This window comes from Eptesicus fuscus, chromosome 1 (assembly GCF_027574615.1).
Source record: "Eptesicus fuscus isolate TK198812 chromosome 1, DD_ASM_mEF_20220401, whole genome shotgun sequence".
Classification (NCBI taxonomy): domain Eukaryota; kingdom Metazoa; phylum Chordata; class Mammalia; order Chiroptera; family Vespertilionidae; genus Eptesicus; species Eptesicus fuscus.
The window spans coordinates 88,579,311-88,599,049 of record NC_072473.1 but is presented as its reverse complement, the minus strand read 5'-3'; positions in this window follow the sequence as shown (position 1 = coordinate 88,599,049).

Sequence of the window (19,739 nt, the reverse complement as noted above, 5' to 3'; positions counted from 1 at the left end):
TGTTAGAATTAATGTTCAAGAGTAAAAGGAGAGAAGTGAGTGGTGGATAAAGGAAAGAACTTTGTCCTAGAAACCATATAGAAGCCACATAAACCTTCAGATTCTTACTCATTGTGCTTTGAAGGTATTAAAGGATAATTTTTTAAAAAGGTAAAATCATGACTCATAATCTGTATAGATAAAAGGCTAAGTGACCAACATTTGTCCATCTGTCTGACCAACCAGTACATATGAAGCACAATAGAAATTTAAAAATAAACTTTAACTCGCACATGTGCCATACATATAAAGCTCTCGCTGGCACTACTTTGAATGTTGCATTTGGTGAGAAAGTTCTTTTCAGAGGGGATTTTTGTGCCACCATGCTATACGATTGGCCATAGTACAAACAAGTTTAAAGTACTGTAGTGTTTGGGGATGTTTCAGAGAGTTGTCTCTTAAAACAAATATGAGATCAGAGGATTTTGCTTATAGTGAATGGTTAGTAAAACTTGGAGATGGCAAACTTGATAGCAGTTTTCATTTAGGAATGGATATTATTGAAATTCCCCATGAAATGATTTTTAATGGATCTATTATTAAAGCCATCTTTGGAAATAATATATTTATAGATAATATTTAAAATATATCTAAACGTGCAATTCTTTGTCCAAAAAATGAGCATGTTCAAAAATTAAATGAAGAAATTTTGGATATACTTGATGGAGATTTTCACACCTATTTGAGGGATGATTCCATTGACTCAACAGATGATGCTGAAAAGGGAAATTTTCCTATTGAATTTCTTAATAGTATTACTCCTTCTGGAATGCCGTGTCATAAATTAAAATTGAAAGTGGCTGCAATCATCATGCTATTGAGAAATCTTAATAGTAAGTGGAGTCTTGGTAATGGTACCAGATTTATTATCAAAAGATTGCGACCTAACATTATCAAAGCTGAAATATTAACAGGATCTGCAGAGGGAGAGATTGTTCTGATTCCAAGAATTGATTTGTCCCCATCTGACACTGGCCACCCATTTAAATTAATTTGAAGATAGTTTCCTGTTATGCCAGCATTTGTGATGACTATTAATAAATCACAAGGACAAACCCTAGACAGAGTAGGAATATTCCTACCTGAACCCATTTTTGGACATGGTCAGTTATATGTTGCTTTCTCTTGAGTTCAAAGAGCATGTGATGTTAAAGTTAAAGTTGTAAATACTTTATCTCAAGGGAAATTAGTCAAGCACTCTGAAAGTGTTTTCACTCTTAATGCGGTATACAGGGAGATATTAGAATAAGTTTAATCACTTTATCAGTCATTATTTCCATCAATGTTGTTTTTATATTATGAGTTTGTTATTGTTGTTATATCATTTTATTATTGTTTATTTATTAATAAAATTATGTATTATTTTTATATATATCATACTCATTTCCTTTTATCTCTCACACTTTCATTATAGAGAAAGGGCAAATAGCAATATTAAAATATTTCATCTAATTAATTCCCTTTCAATGTGCATGAATTTCGTGCACTGGGCCACTAGTATATATATATATATATATATATATATATATATATATATACACATACACATACACATACACATACACATTGAGTGGCCAGATTATTATGCATTCAGAAATCATAATAATCTGGGCACTCAGTGTATATATTTCTTTTTTCATTGTCTTAGGCAAGACTTTTATTTGCAAACAAGAAAACTAAACTTAAATCAGCTTAAACTTCATACTAATACATTCTGTGCTTAATTTAAATTTCTAAGAGAGCCAGTGTCATTGGTTACTAGTCATCCAGAGAGTTAGCTACTCAAGTGGGGCATCTACTTCTGTGGGTAGGTAGTGGAACTCTTTATATAAGCAAAATGTATGGCCTGAAACTATGACCCAAAATGTGTAATGGCTATGACTTTTGTCCATAACTAGGGCATATACAGTAAGTCCTCACTTAATGTTGTCAATAGGTTCTGTGACTTTAAATGAAACAACTTTTAATAATACCAGTTTTATCACAGACTAATAAATATCAACAAAAGTTAAGTTAATAAGGCATCTCATCAATATTATAATGAAGTGAAGTTCATAAGGCATCTCATCAATATTATAATAACATTATTTGAGGATCTGTTATATAGGTACTATTTATCTTCTAATGTGAGGCCCTTAACCTAGCTCATAACTGGGCTACCTCTTCATGGATTAACTTTTCCTAATGTCTGTATATATAAAAGGCTAATATGTTAAGTGTCTGACCATCCGACTAGTCACTATGATGCACACTGGCCACCAGGGGCAGACACTCAACATAGGACCTGCCGTGACCTGCACTGGTCATTTACAGAGAAATGGCACCAAGGACCTAGCACCCACAAAGCAACACTCAGCTTCCCCCAAGTGGGACACAGGTCCTGCCACCACCTGATGCGACACCCCACTAAATGGCAACCAATGCTGCTGAGGCCCCATAGTACAAAATGCAGCCCACAGCCCATCCCAGTCCGGAAACAGTGGCTGTGGGTGCAGGGTAATGATGTCATGTAGCAATGACTGGTTTCCTCTCCCTAGCAACTACCCTCCTTGGAGTTTCTTCAGCCCAGGAACACAACTTGCTTTATAGCCAGGTAGAAACATTTTACACTTTAACCAAATGTCTGTGAAGCATTTTCCTGTGCCTCATCTCATTTGGTCTTCACAGAAGTCCTGGAGTAGCTATATAGGAGACTTGGTGGAACCCTATTTTCTATTCATTAGCCAGAAAATGGAGACTTAGAAAGCTTAGGAACTTGACCAGACTGAAAAGAAGTAAGAAATGGTGGACCTTGGAAATGACTTCAGGTTTTCTCACTGCACAGAATATAGTCAAACACTGCTGCAGTTAAATATTTTACCCTTTGTTCTCCCTACATGATCTACAATAATAATCTACTTCGTGTTGATATTTACTGCTGTGTTGCTGATAATTACCTGAAAGAGACGTTGGGGTGCTTCACTGGACTGGAAAAAGTTTAGCTACATCAGAAAGCAGGTCTAATTAATCAAGTTTATTCTGTATGTATAAAAGGCTAAGTTGACTCGTGCATGTGTGATACATATAACGCTCTCGCTTGCCAAGTGCATATGTGTTTTGATCTGTCATTGTCAATCATAAATTTGGTTGACACTTCTATTATAGAGAAAGGGTGAATAGTGATATTAAAATATTTCTTCTAATCAATTTCCTTTCAATGTGCACGAATTCATGCACTGGGCCACTACTGATTTTATAATGCTCAAGGTTGGTTAAGCCTTGTTATTATCATGTCAATGTTCCTCTTGACCTTGAAATTTCCCTGACCCAGCTTATGTCTTTAGGTTCATTTGATCTTTCAAAATTAAATAACCTGATGAATAAATTCAAAGGTCTACAACCTCCAAGAATATAACCCTCACCTAGTTCCCTCTATCCACAGCCTGAAGAGCTGAAATTTATAAGGACATGTTTAGAAAGCTGAGAAAATTTTCATCCCACACTTTCTTCTGTTTGAGAACACCATCTTAGGCCAGGAGAAGCAGCGGTTGACAGACACTCCTATATTCCCTCCCTGTTTAGAAAGAAGTAGCTAGCAACAGCAACATTTCCTCCCTATTCCAATTATAGATCTTTGGCATAAAACAATAGGTTATCAACTCACAAAATAGTGAGTGGCATAGTAGAAAATGTCTTGGAATCGGGGTCAAGAGACCTGGGTTGTAATCCCAGATTGAACCACTTCATGTTTATGACTTTTGGCTTCTATACAGAGAGCCGACCTGGTGATTTCCATAAGGCTACACTAATGTTTAATTATTTCTCTGAACCAGCTAGGTTGCTATGGAAGCTTCTAAATTGTCTATGCAGCATAAATATTTGCAAAAAATAATACGTTCCTCAGCCAGCATTGGCTACAATACTAGAAAGACTGCTTGCAGCAGAGCAATACTGGGATTCCCAGGATGAATGCTGTAATGTTGAGGTATGTGTATTACTGGTTGTGCTAAAGGCATGCCAGAAGCTGACTTGGGGGAGGGTTCAACCTCCATTTTCCTAAATGTGCTTCTTTCCACTCTGTTCATCTTGGAGAACAAAGACTGGCAACTTACCTGTCTCTTTATATTTTGTTTATTCTGCAAATGCCAAGAAAGCTATGAGGAAGACAAAACTCCAAATTAGATCCTAAATATGTTCTTGGATTGAGGGATAAAAAATTGAGTTTGGTTGTCCAGAGCATCTGCTTTCCTGCTTCTCTGCTCACCTCCTTGGTGAAGAGATTCTTCTAAATGCTAACAGCCAGGTGGAAAGTTTTAGATGGCTCACATCTGGGCCAAAACTGAGCTGTTCTTCAGAGGAAACTGTGAGCCTTTATGGTTCAGCACTGGCCTATTTAATAATAGTAGTAGTAGTAGTAGTAGTAGTAGTAGTAGTAGTAGGCTAAGTGTTCATATTTTACTATGACAATTTCCACTCCCCCACCTTATTCATATTTATCTGTTTGGATCTCTGTTTTGGACTTTGGGTTTGGTTGAAAGCATGGTGGGTTGTAGCATGGTGAAACAATTTGACACTGGGATTAAAGAGGCATAATTAGGTATGACTATAAATACTTGGTTTCTATTTAACTTCTTCATGCTACAGTGATTTCTAAGTTCCATTGGATACTCCTGTAGATGCTGGAACTCAGTCAGATCTCTGCCTAGTAACTCATTTGCTAATGTATATGAAAGAGAAAGTCCCAATTCCAAGGGATTTAGTTATTTTCTTTTGTGCTCCATCTCTGTTTTAATAGCTAGTAATATTTAAAGTACTATGTATGTAGTACTTTTTTGGCAATCAGTGCGTATGTACTGAACATATAATAGCCCAATAAACCCTCTAAATAACACTCTTATGGGGGTATTATCATTGGTTACAATTTATAAATGAGGATACTGAGATGTAGAGAGATTAAGTAAATTTTTTTTTTGGGGGGGGAGGGTTAGGGTTGGATGACTATGTTGCAGAACTGGGATTCAAATCCAGATCTATGTAACCATATTCTTATTGACTTGCTCTATATGACCTCACATTACATTATCTATACTAATAATAGAGGAATATGCAAATGTCCGGGACACTGTCACAGTGACAGTAACAACCAAACAGCACGCTGCGTGGGGTGACCAGGCCAGCAGGGGTGGCAGTTGGGAGCGACCAGGGATGACCAAACAACTGAACAGCAGGCTGCATGGGGAGACCAGGCTGGCAGGGGTGGCAGTTGGGAGCGACCAGGCCAGCACAGGGGGTAGTTGGGGGTGACCAGGCTGGCAGGGGGGCAGTTGGGGTGACAAGGCCAGCAGAGGGGGACAGTTGGGGGTGACCAGGCTGGTGGGGGGGCAGTAAGGGGCAACCAGGCTGATGGGGGGGGGGGCAGTTGGGGGCGACCAGGCTGGCAGAGGGGGCAATTGGTGGCAACCAGGCCAACAGGGTGGGCAGTTAGGGGCAATCAGGCAGGCAGGCAGGTGAGCAGTTAGGAGCCAGCAGTCCAGGATTGTGAGAGGGATGTCCGACTGCCAGTTTAGGATGTCCTACTGCTGGAATTGGGCCTAAACCAGTAGTCGGACATCCCCCAAAGGGTCGCGGATTGAAGAAAGTACAGGTTGGGCTGAGGGGATTCCCCCCTCCCCCCTGCCTGTGCACGAATTTCATGCACTGGGCCTCTAGTATTATTTATACTTTTAGAAATCACAATCATAATAGTTCTGGCTTACTACAGTCAGAGGAGTAGGCTCAGCAACTCACATGAGTGTTAGAAATACATAGAGAACTTTGGCAAGGTATACGGATTATCAGTGAGAAAAATAAAAGATGGAATGATGAATACTAAAGACCAAGACTCCAGGTTTAGTCAAAAGCCAAGGTGTTCCTGGTCACAAACAGTTCCATTTAAGTAAACAGACAGAAAATAGGTTCACTAATGTCAAGGTGCCATTTATTGAATAGCATAATATTGTACTCATAAAACATTTAGAAATCATCTCCCCAAACTAACAACTCAGTACAAAATTGTTCAAAGCTGGAATACAAATTTTAAGTAAGGATTTAAAAATCAACCTCAATTGTAAATTAGACAATGCAATGTAAACAAAGAATGTTTATACCCTTTTAAATCTTTTCAGATTTACAGTGATACTCAGTGTTGGAGAGAGTTTGGGGATGTGGGTATTCTTTTTTTATTTTATTTTTATTTCAGAGAGGAAGGGAGAGGAGAGAGAGATAGAAATATCAATGATGAAAGAGAATCATTGATCAGCTGCCTCCTGCATGCCCTCTACTGGGCATTGAGCCCAAAACAGACAAGTGCCCTGACCAGGAATTGAACCATGACCTCCTGCCTCCTGTTTTGCAGGTTGATGCTCAGCCACTGAGCCACACAGGCCAGACAAGAAGTGGATATTCAAATACAGTGCTGATAGCAACATAAATTGGTCATATTTTTCTAGGAAGAATTTTATGAAATCAACCTTAATTGAAAGGTAGATAATCCTTCATTCAGCTATCCTACCTTATAATAGACAAATATGCAAATTGACCGCACCTTCTCTATGCCCAAGCCACACGCACCAACCAAGCCTCGCCCACCAACCTATCAGGACGAGTATGCAAATTACCCCAACAAAGATGGTGGCTAATTTGCATATCAAGACAGCGTAGAAAGAATCCAAGAGATGCTGAAGGGAGCAAAGCTGCGGAGAAGCAAGCAAGCCGGGGTGAGGAGAAGGGAGGAGCGGAGGCGGGGCCGGGGGAGAAGGAAGGAGAGTGGGGCGGGCTGGCGGAGAAGGCGGGCCGGGGGACAAGGGAGGAGCTGAGGCGGGGCCGGGGGAGAAGGAAGGAGAGCGGGGCGGGCTGGCAGAGAAGGTGGGCGGGGGGACAAGGGAGGAGTGGAGGCGGGGCGGGGTAGAGTGCAGCAGGAAACCCTATTGCAGGATTTTTCCTGCAACGGGAACACTAGTTCTACTAATAATTTATCAAAAAAATATGCAAAGATCTATGTATAGCAGTGCTCATTTCAATGTTGTTCAAATTTGGAAAACTTAGAAACCATTTAAAAGATTATTGCTAATAGCCGAGACCGGTTTGGCTCAGTGGATAGAGCGTCGGTCTGCGGACTCAAGGGTCCCAGGTTCGATTCTGGTCAAGGGCATGTACATTGGTTGCGGGCACATCCCCCATGGGGGGTGTGCAGGAGGCAGCTGGTCGATGTTTCTCTCTCATCGATGTTTCTAGCTCTCTGTCCCTCTCCCTTCCTCTCTGAAAAATCAATAAAAAATATTTTAAAAGATTACTGCTAATAAATTTTGTAAATCCATATGATAGTCATATGCAGCCCCTAAAATGCTACATAACTGCAGTTATTGGTATGGAAAGAGATCCAGATTATAAAACCTTATGTATAGTAATCATTTCATCTTTATATATCTGTCTGTCCAGAGGATATAACCAGGGCAAAACTATAACGCCTTGCTGAATATAAAAAACAACTGCTTAAAATTAATGCAAAGTTTCAGAAGAGACACCATACTTAGCTAATAATTACAAAATATTAGCTAATTATAACCAAACAGTGGATATTCTTCTATTTATGTTTTATTTTTTTCTCTTGAAATTTTATAACAATTAACATCACTTTTATGATCAGAAACATGTAAAACTTTTACCAATTTAAAATTCTGTATTAGAGCTTATCAGTGGTAGTGTGGGTCAAATCTTCCCAACAATGTCCGATAGGAACTTGGTGTCAGAGTATGCAATGGATATAGGTGGAAATGTACCTGACTATTTGGAGCTTATAGTAACAGCAACTGGAAAATAGTGTTGGCAGTATATATAGAGCAAGGTAGATTGGTGTTTAGTACCAGGGCAGTTGTGGAAAATTTATAATCATCATTAGAGCACAGAACAAGACTAATCAAGCATTTTGTGATGCCAATTTTTCTTTATTTTAAAAATATATGGTTCCCAATGATAATCTGTGCAAATTTACTAAGGCCTTTTATAGTCCTTTAAAATTACAGAGCAGTGTTGACAGGAAGCCAATTTTGTGCCACAGGAGGAAGGATGGTCTGGAATGATCTGATACTTTGAAGCTTGAAACTTGCCCCTTATACCACAGTTGTCATTGCAGCCTTTTTAAAGAAATCTTTTCTCTTAAGTTTATATTAAGAGAGAGACAGAGAGAGAGAGAGAGATTTGTTATTCCACTTATTTATGAACTCATTGGTTGATTCTTGTGTGTGACCTGACTGGAGTTTGAACCCACAGTCTTGGAGTATTGGGAGGATGCTCTAACCAACTGAGCTACTTGGCCAGGGTTTGGCTATCTTTTTAAAAACAACACTATTGGGGTGCAGTTTATGTGCCATACATTCATCCATTTTAAATGTACAATTCAGTGACTTTTACTACATTTAAAAAGTTGTGCAATCACCCTCAAATCTAGATTTAAATTTTATCTTCTCCTCCCAAAATCCCATATTTATTATCAATAATTAATTCCCCATCTCCCTAGCTCTCTCTAGGCAACTAATAATATACTTTTTAAAAAATACTTTTTTATTTTTAATTATAGTTGACAAGCAACATCATATTAGTTTTAGGTGTACAAAATCATTATTAGACATGTATATAACCTACAAAGTGATTACCCCAATAAGTTTGGTACCAATATGACAAATTCATACATAGTTTTTATAATATTTTTGAGTGATCTACTTTTTGTATCCATACATTTTTTCCTGTTTTGGACATTTCATATAAATGGAAGCATATAATATGTGCTCTTTTGTGTCTAGCTCCTTTCATGTAGCATAAGGTTGTTGAGATTCACCCATGTTGTAGTATGTACCAGTACTTTGTTGCAAAGACTGTTTTTATAGCATTGAGAAAGAAAGCATGAATGACTGGTGCCTTCTCTCTATACAAAAGATAAAACATTTTCAAAAATCAAGAGGAGTGTTGCAGAGTGGATACTAGAGACTGAAGATTTAGGACAAATATGAAAGGGTTATAAGAAAAGAAATCGAAGGACTTTACTTGTGAAATTGGAACCCAATAAAGAGAAACATTTTAAGTATCTTTTCAAGGTTTCAGGAAGTAGAAAAACCAGGGCAAAACTATAACGCCTTGCTGAATATAAAAAACAACTGCTTAAAATTAATGCAAAGTTTCAGAAGAGACACCATACTTGCTCAAGAGATTATGAAGAGAAGAAAGACATACTTTAGTTCTTCATCTTTAGTGGTTTCTCATTGAAAATCTTTTTTTTAAGATAGTTGGATTATGGATGATATTAGGGGAAAACAATATCAGGACTGCTCAATCTCAAGAAAAATCCATCAGGTCCTATAAAAGAAAGCAGAAAAGTGGTAAGATCTAGCATCTTGAGTTGAACAAAAATTTGTTGCATGGAGGGCAGGGTGAAATGGGTGAAGGTGGTCAATAGGCACAAACTTAGTTATAAATAACTCATGGGAATGTGCTATACAGCATGGTGACTATACTTAATGATACTATATTCTACATTTGAAAGTTGCAAAGAGAGTAGATCTTAAATTCTAACAACAAGAAAAAAGTTGTAACTATGTGTGGTGATCTACATTAACTAGAGTTATTGTGGGAATCATTTATAATTTATACAAATGTCAAATCATTATGTTGTATACCTGAAATTAATATAATGTTATATATATTATAACTCAATAAAAATACATATGAAAGCCCAGCTAGTATTGCCCAGTGGTTGAGCGTCCACCAGAAGTTCACTGGTTTGATTCCCAGTCAGGGAACATGCCTGGGTTGCAGGCTCCATCCTTAGTAGAGGAAGTGCAGGGACTAGCTGATTGATGTTGATGTTCCTCTCTCATCACTGTTTCTATCTTTCTCTCCCTCTCCCTTCTTCTCTCTCTAAAATCAATAAAATAAGTTTATATATTAAAAAATGCATATGAAAGAAAAATACTTCGCTGTGATAGCAGACATACTAGATATAAAAAAGAGGTCCAGGAGGAATATTGGCCTATTGAACAAACTATGTTAGATAAGAGACTGAATGATGTTTATGAAGGGAAAGAATGGAAAAATTTAGAGTATTCAGCTACTAAGAAATGAATCCTAAATGTCTGTGGAAATGTTATTGCTTGATTTGGTAGTGGTAAAAGATGATAAATATGTATAATATGTAAATAACTTTGCTAATTGAAATCTTACAACAACCAAACAAGAGTATGACTGCAAAAGCCGTTTGAAAAGTAGAAAGCACTATGCAAATGTAGTTCCTGTTTTCATTAAGTTTTGTGCTTTAAATTCCAGATTATTCCCTCTGCATCAACGTATTCAAGCATTTTGCCTTTTTTCTTGTCTTCCATGGCACAAACAAAACAAAAAAGCCAAACACATTGTGTTTTGTGGCCTTTGGATTTTGATTTCTGCCACTGATATGTATTCTATATTGCTGATTCTAGTTGCTTATCCCTATTTGTCCCAGCCTTGCCTAATCTCTTGGTTCTTCTCTGTGGTAACCCCACTGGGCTCTGATTTTTACTTAGTCTAAACATTGGTGGCATGTTGACAATTGAAGAAAATGCAGTGGGTCATGTCCATTATGCCACTTCATGTTCTGTCTACTTAATTCTTTGCCTACGTTTCTCAGCTCCTCATTGTTCTTAGTGGTGAGATCATTGCCTCACACATCCAGGCTTATGAACACTTGAAGTTCTTTATTCCTCTCCTTCATTTAATATATTTCTGAAGTACCTATACTGTGCAAAGACCAACTGTGCTAAATCTTAGCAGGATACAGCTCTTGCCATCAAGGAGCTCATAGTCAATGTAAAATAAGATGCCTACAAAATAAATAATAATATAAAGGTTGATACATTATATAATAAAGTTACAAGTAAAGGACAAAAATAATTCTGACACTAATAATGAGAAAAGGTTTCACAGAAAAAGGGATATTTGACCTACATGTTTTCCCCTTTTTTAAAAAGGAATAAATTTCATACAATAAGAGTCATCCTTAATAGTGTACAATTCAATCACCCCATAACTGCTTTTTGTTCTTTTTTTTTTTAAATATATTTTATTGATTTTTTACAGAGAGGAAGGGAGAGGGATAGAGAGTTAGAAACATCGATCAGCTGCCTCTTGCACAACCCCTGCGGGGATGTGCCCGCAACCAAGGTACATGCCCTTGACCGGAATCGAACCTGGGACCCTTGAGTCCGCAGGCTGACGCTCTATCCACTGAGCCAAACCGGTTTCGGCTGTTCTTTTATAATCAAACCTTCTGCATACTCCCAGCCTTGATCTGTTAGCTGTCTCTATAGTTTCACTCTTATAGAATATCATAAAAATGAATCTTGTATTATAACACATTTTTTACTTTGGTTTCTTTTATATAGCATAAAGAATTTGACATTAACCCATGTTGGTGAATGAAATAGTAATTCATTGTTATTGCCAAGTAATATTCCATTTTATGGACATATTACAATTTGGAACTGGAGAGCATTATGCTAAGTGAAATAAGCCAGTCAGAGAAATATAAATATCACATGATCTCACTCATTTATAGAATATAATGAACAACATAAACTGATGAACAAAAACAGATCCAGAGACAAAGAAGCATTGTTCAGACCGTCAAACCTCAGAGGGAAGGTAGGGGAGGGTGGAAGGTAAGGGGGAGAGATCAACCGAAGATCTTATATGCATGCATATCAGCCTAACCAATGGACACAGACAACAGCGGGGTGAGGGCATGAGTGGGGGGTGGTGGGGGAATAAGTACACATATGTAATACCTTAATCAATAAAGAAAAAAAAGACATTTGGGTTGTTTCTGCTTCAGAGTATATAGGTATTTATTTTTGGCAACATGATTTTTAATTTCACTTAGGTAAAAATCTAGGAATTGGATTGCTGGTTGTATGGTAAGTTTATGTTTATGTTTATGTTTTTAAGAAAACTACCAAACTGGTTTTCTACTAGTAATGCTCTGGTTGCTTTGCATCCCTACTGGTATTTGGAATTTTCAGGTTTTTTTTGTTTGTTTTTCTTTTACTTATAGCATTCTATCATTATAGATTTGTGTATTCTGTACATTTAATGTAAATAAAATCATGTGTCTTTTTGTGTTTGGTTTCCTTCATTCAGTATAAATTTATTCAAGATCAATCCACATTGTATCATGTATAAGTACTTTATTCCTTTTATTGCTGAATAATATTCCATTGCAAGGATATGCCAGCATTTGTTTATCCATTCATTAGTTGATGGATATGTAGGTTGTTTACATTTTTTGGATAATATGATAATGCTGCTATAAACATTTAAATATAAGTTTTGTATGGACATGTTTTTTATTCTTCTGGATGTATACCTAGGAGTGGAATTGTTGGGTTATATGGTAACACAATACTTAACTTTTTGAGAAATATTGAGTTTTGAAAGTTCTTTATTTGTGCTAGATACAACTCATTTTTGAGAGATGTGATTGCGGATACAGTATTTTTGATTCTATGGCTTCTCTTCATTATCTTATTAGTGTTTTTTGAAGTTCCTTATTTTTTTTAAATATATTTTCTTGTTTTTTCACAGAGAGGAAGGGAGAGGGATAGAGAGCTAGAAACACCGATGAGAGAGAAACATCGACCAGCTGCCTCCTGCACACGCCCTACCGGGGATGTGCCCGCAACCAATGTACATGCCCTTGACTGGAATCGAACCTGGAACCTTTCAGTCCGCAGACTGACACTCTATCCACTGAGCCAAACTGGTTTCGGCAAAGTTCCTTATTTTTTATGAATCATGTTTTCTTGTCATATTTAAGAAGTATTTGCCTAATCCAAGGTTACAAAGATTTTATTTTATTCTCTAAAAGTGTCATAGTTGTAGGTTTTACATTTAGGTCTATAATCCATTTTCAGTTATTTACGATGTGAGGTATGGATCAAGATAATTTTTTTGCATATGGATACCCAATTATATGAGCATCATTGCCTTTATGCTTTGTCAAAAATCAGCTGGCCATATTTGTATGGGTCTATTTCTGAATTCTATTCTGTCACACTGATCTATCTATCTGTACTTTTGCCAATATCACACTCTGATTACTGAAGCCTTAATGAGGTAGAATGATTCCTCCAACTTTGCCATGCTTCAAAATTGTTTTGTGTATAGGAATTCCTTTTCTTTTTCATGTGATTTAAAACCAACTTGTCCATGTATACAAAAAAAATCCTGCTAGGATTTTTATTGTAATTGTGTTGGATATATATATATATATATATATATATATATATATATATATATAGATTGGTTTTGGGAAACCAAACAATATAAAATTTTCCAATTTATCAATGTGGTAGGTATATCTCTGTTTATTCAGTTCTTTGACATTTTTCAACAATGTTTTCCAGGGTGTTTTTTTTTCTCTCATGCCCACAGATCTTGCACATATGTTCCTAGATTTATATCAAAATATGTTATGTTTTTGATGCTACTGTGCATTGCTAGATATAAAAATATAATTTATTTTTACATGTTAACCTAGTATCCTAAGACCTCACTAAACTCACTTATTAGTTCTATTACCTCTTTTGTATTGTCTTTGAGGTTTCTTTACATAAAAAAAAAGTTATCTTTGAATAATTTTATTTCATCGTTTTCAATCTGTGTGCCTTTCAGTTCATTTTCTTGCCTTTTCCAGTGGCTAATACCACCAAAATGATGTTGAATAGGAGTGGCAAGAGTAAACCTTCTTGCTGTGTTCCAGATATTTAAGGGAGGGTATTCTCTTGCCATTAAATATGAAAGCTGTAGTTTTGTAGTTGCCTCAGGTTGTGCAAGTTCCCTTATAATACTACTTTTCTCAGAGTTTTTATTAGGAGTGGATGTTGGACTTTGCCAAATGCATTTTCTGCATTTATTGAGATTTAAGGTGCATATGAATCACCAAGATATCATATTAAATTGCAGATTCTGGTTTATTCAATGTTGAATAGAGTCTGAAAGTATGCATTTCTAATAAGATTTTGAAATGATGATGATGATGATGATGATGGTTATGGACCACACTTTGAATAGCCTGGATCTAAAGTATATCCCTGTGGCTTGAAGGGATATACTGAAGGATGCTAAGAAAGGGTTGCAAAGAGAAATGTAGGCAATAAATTTTGTCACAAAGGCTAGTGGAGAGTATAAAGAATGAGGGGTCAATGAACAGCTTTAAAAGCTTCAAGGTTAGGTATGTAAAATATGACATTAGTCTTGGCTTTATAGCAGAAGTTGTCCTATTTATTCAGATAAATTTCTTATCTCTGCTTCATTTATCTCTTCTTCTGGAGAATTCTCTAGTTCTTTCATTTGGGGGATGTTTCTTTGTCTCCACATTTTGGCTTTCAGTTTTGGTTTGTGACTATGTATTAGGTAAATCCTCTACACCTCTCAGTCTCTATTGTTAAAGGCTGTTTCTAACTAATTACAGTAGGTAAAGCATAGACTAAAACCTCCAGAGACTGTCTCTGCCTACAGACTGATAAGATTCCAACTTGAATTGCCCCCAGGCAATTGTCCTCCTGTGTGGTGAGAGTTTTTTTTTAACAGGGTGGGGCAGTTGCTTCTGCCTGGAGGCTAATTGTTATTTTTAATCTCTTAAGTGTCCTCAGGGCAAGGTGTTTTCCAATAGGGTGTGTTGACTGTTTTCCCCCCAGGCAAGGTGGATGTCTTTGTGGGAAAATGCCCTCTGCTGTGTGAGGGAATGACAGCCCAGGAAACTTGAGGTGTCTACCTTCTGAGCTCTATCTCCCAAGTCCCTGGTCCTGGATTCTTCCCTCTCAGCTCCAGTTCACTTCACCCTCCCTCTGCCAGAGCACAAGGTGGGTGGTGCCACAGGGGATTTAGTGTGTTGGCCCTTTAAGAGGGTGCCTGAATTTTTAGCTGTTACTCCCTGGAAGACAGCACACCACTGCTTTTCACAGCCAGATGCTATGTGGGTACCCTCCTTAGTTTTGGTGTGCTCTGCTAGTCTAATATATAAAATTATAGGGTGAAAAAAACCATGATTATAGTCTACTTATCTCATTTGCAAATATTACAAACTAGGGGCCCAGTACACAAATTCATGCACCTTGAAAGGAACTGTGTGCCAGAGGCTGCGGTGGGCACAGGGGCAGGTCTCAGGTGGGTCTCCGCCCATCCTCTGTGCCCCGCCTGGACCCTCCCACCACAGCCCCTCGTCTCCTGTCTTCCAGCAGCCCTGCTCTTGCTGCTGCTGCTCCCATGCACTGATGGCGCTGGCCCTGCTCATACCCACTGATGGCATGGAGTGATTGGGGCTGGCGCCAGCAGTGGGTGTGAGCAGGGCCAACACCAGCATTGGGTGCGAGTGGCAGCTGCTTCCTTGATCACCCTCAGGAGTAGGGGGAGGTGCAGAAGCCCTCAGGGGCACTTGGGGCCAGCAGCTGCCCCTTACACCCACTGAGAGCGCCGAGCAATCAGGACTGGTGCTGGGTGCCAGCAGTTGGTGCGAGCAGTGGGCAGGACTCTGGCACATGGAAGCAAAAATTTTCAGTAACCACCAGAGGCTCGCCCAGATGACAGCAACTGGTGCCCTGCCTTGGTCTGGTGCCCCTGTTCACCTGCTCCACCATCCTGCTATGGCTGATGCCCACCATGTTCCATGCTCTGCCACCTGCTGCCAATGCCTGCCATTTTCTGCACGCACCCACTGATGGTCAGCACATGTCATAACAGCTGGTTGTTCAGTTGTTCCGCTATTCAGTCTATTTGCATATTAAGGTTTTATATATAGAGATGTTGTTTACTGAAACTGAGTTCCAACAAATGTTACACAGAATTATGATTCTATCTTGAAAATAAAACAATTCAATTTAATTCTTAGGAATGTTTCAGTCAACACGTTATGATTTATTTATAACTTTAATAATACCCACACTTTCTCAAAACTCTGTTTATTGATACCCAAAAATATGCCTATACCCAAATAATTAATTTTATACCAAGTATTTTATTGTTTTTCTTTTGTGTTCAAGTTAATCAATAACTGCTTTTATGTAATTCAGTATGATTCCCATCTCCAATTTCATTTCTCAGTTATTTCATTTTTAAGATTCTGGTCACATAAAGGAATACACACTGAATTTTATGGATGACCAAAGAAAACCAATCACTATATATTTTTTAAAATTGACTCATCATTTGCATAGGTGTTTACTGAACTTCAATATTTAAAAAACGTGAATCTCAACTAACATAACTACTAAGCTGTCATTATTTATGAAAGATGCTTTTACCTAGGAGCAATGAAATATCATTTGCACTAGCTGACAGGGAACACAAAGAAATCGGCCTTCCCAGGAAGTGTGGTGGTGTAGCAGCTTTCCTCTCTCTGCAGGACTGAGGCTAGCTTAACAGGATTGATTATATTGACCATTTTATGTGTCAAGTGCCAAGAGATTGAACAGTTGATTTGATTTGATCTCCTTAATGGTCAAAAGGACCAGAACCAGATGGCTTGATTGCAATGATGATCCTAATAACAAATACAGTTGCAAAAACAGATGAATAAATGGTGAGATTGTTAAGACATCCAACATCTCAAAGAGATAGCTAATGTAGAAACCTCAAAGCCTGCTTTTCAGATTCAACCGGGGCCCTTAATCTGTTGGCTAGCTCAGATTTACTATTGCAGTGGACAACTTTATTTGGGGGTATTTTCAAATTTTTCATAATGCAAATCAGCATTCTAAAGGGTAGATTATTAAAGCAGGTGGAAAGAAAAACAACTAATTCCTAGTGCTATTGAGAAGCCTTGAAAGCATGCCAAGCTAAAATGATGATGGACCAAAAGGTGACATATGTAAAACTTTAGACAATAAAAAAAATGATATTATGGAAAAAAATAAAATGATGATGGACCATGATATGAGTATCTATAATGAATTTATAGCACAAACATTATGACTCATAAGCTTGTCACATAAGAGCAAGTTTAAAAAGAAGTCCTTGCAAATTGATACCTGTGTTCCTTTCTCCCTTGTATTCTGAGGTAATATTTTTACCAAGTACTAGGAAACTTTGAAAATGAACATCAACATTAAAAAAGACAGTAATCCCTTCACCTTGTTCACCCAGCCTCCCACACTCCTGCCCCTCTAACAGCTATTAGTCTATTCTCTATGCTGAGTCTGTTTTATTTTGTTAGTTTATTTTGTTTACTAGAGGCCCGGTGCAAGAAATTCGTACATAGGGGGGTGTCCCTCAGCCCAGCCTGCACCCTCTCTAATCTGGGACCCCTCGAGGGATGTCCAACTGCCCGTTTAGGCCCGATCCCACGGGCAGTCAGACATTCCTCTCACCATCCAGGACTGCTGGCTCCTAACGGCTCGCCTGCCTGCCTACCTGATTGCCCCTAACCGCTTCTGCCTGCCAGCCTGATCACCTCCTATCCACTCCCCTGCCAGCCTGATTGATGCCTAACTGTTCCCCTGCCAGCCTGTTTGCCCCTAACTGCCCTCCCCTGCAGGCCTGTTCCCGCCCCCAACTGCTCTCCCTGCAGGCCTGAGTCCCTCCCAACTGCCCTTCCCTGCAGGCCTGGTCACTCCCAACTTCCCTCCTCTGCTGGCCTGGTCGCCCCTAACTGCCTTCCCCTGCAACCTTGATTGCCCCCAACTGCCCTCCCTTGCAGGCCTGGTCCCTCCCAACTGCCCTACCCTGTTGGCCTGATCACCCACAACTGCCCTCCCTTGCAGACCTGGTCCCTCTCAACTCTCCTCCCCTGCTGGCCATCTTGAGGTGGCCATCTTGTGTCCACATGGGGGCAGGATCTTTGACCACATGGGGGCAGCCATCTTGTATGTTGGAGTGATGGTCAATCTTCATATTACTCTTTTATTAGATAGGATAGAGGCCTGGTACACAGGTGGGGGCTGGCTGGTTTGCCCTGAAGGATGTCCCGGATCAGGGTGGGGGTTCCCTTGGGGCGTGGGGCCACCTGGGCGAGGGGCCTGTGATGGTTTGCAGGCAGGCCACACCCCCTGATGACCCAAGCGGAGGCCCCTGGTATCTGGGGTCTATCTATCTTCTACAATTGAAACTTTGTAGCCTGGAGCAGAGCCAAGCCTTCTGTTTGCTCCGTGGCAGCAGCCATTTCTGTTGGGGTTTATGTATCTTCTATAATTGAAACGTTGTAGCCTTAAGCGGAGGCCTGGGCCAGCCAGGGTGTGCAGAAAGCTTGGCTTCCTCCTTCACCAGGGGAAACCCTAGCCTCCTGCTCTTTCCATCTCCGTGGCTGCCGCCATTTTTGTTTGGATTTATGTATCTTCTATCATTGAAACTTTGTAGCCTTGAGTGGAGGCCTAGGCTGGCAAGGGCAGGCAGAGAGCTTGGCTTCCTCCATTACTGGGGAAACCCAAGCCACCCTCCTGCTCTCTGTGGCCATAGCCATCTTGGTTGGGTTTATTTGCATGTTCGCTCTTGATTGGTGGGTGGGCATGGCTTGTGGGCATGGCTTGTGGGTGTAGCGGAGTGATGGTTAATTTGCATATTACTCTTTTATTAGATAAGATTGGATTCTACAATATGAGTGAAATTATATGATACTTGTCTTTCTCTGATTGGCTTATTTCACTTAGCATAATGCTCTCCAGAGCTGAGTGACATAATCCCAAAGGTGAGGGGATTAAGAAACAAAACATACTCATACAGACAACAGCATGGTGATTATCAGGGGGAGTGGGGTTGAGGGAGGTAGAAAAATGGTAATGGAAGGATATGGTTAGACTATGGGTGGTGAACACACAATACAATATACAGATGTATTATGGAATTGTTCACCTGAAACCTATATAATTTTATTAACTAATGTCACCCCAATAAATTCAATAAGAAAGGAAAAGTGGTATTATGAAACAAATATTTATATACATTAAGGCTTAAGTATCCATCTATTTCTATGATTTTTCACTTCATTTATGACCATGATAGCAATATCTACACATGCAGAATGAAATGGAGGGTTGAAACAATTATCAAAATGACTCTGGTTACAGCATTTCTCTTACTTTTCTTTTTTTAAAAAATATTGTTGAAATTACAGATGTACCCCTCCCCTCCGCTTTGTCCACCTCCACCCAGACCCTTCCCTCTGGTCCTAACCACATTGTTGTATGTGTCTATGGATCTTGCATATATGTTTTTTGGATATTATCTTCACCTTCTTTCATATTCAATATTCAAGGTAAGTGTAGAGAGAGAGAGCAGCAACTATATCTCTGGACCCCTTTACCAAGAATATAAGCGTATCAGGTTTCTGTTCTTGAAATTTGAGGGAGGCCTAGACAAGAAAATGTGAATTTGAAGCAGATTTGTCAGAAATCTTTTTTCTCAGGGCATGAATTTAATCACTCATTCAACAAATATTTATTAAGTGCCTATAAGGGAATAGGTGCAATATATGCAGTAATTATCAATATAGGCATAGTCACTGGCAGGCATTAATTGAATCATCTCCAAAATATATTTGTAATAAAAAATTACATGTGACCTAGTATAGAAAATGCCAGGGTGTTATGAATAAATAATGAATCCTTTATTTTGCGTTGTTGATCTCCAAGAGCGTGACATTTAAGCTGACACCTGAAGGATGAGTAAGA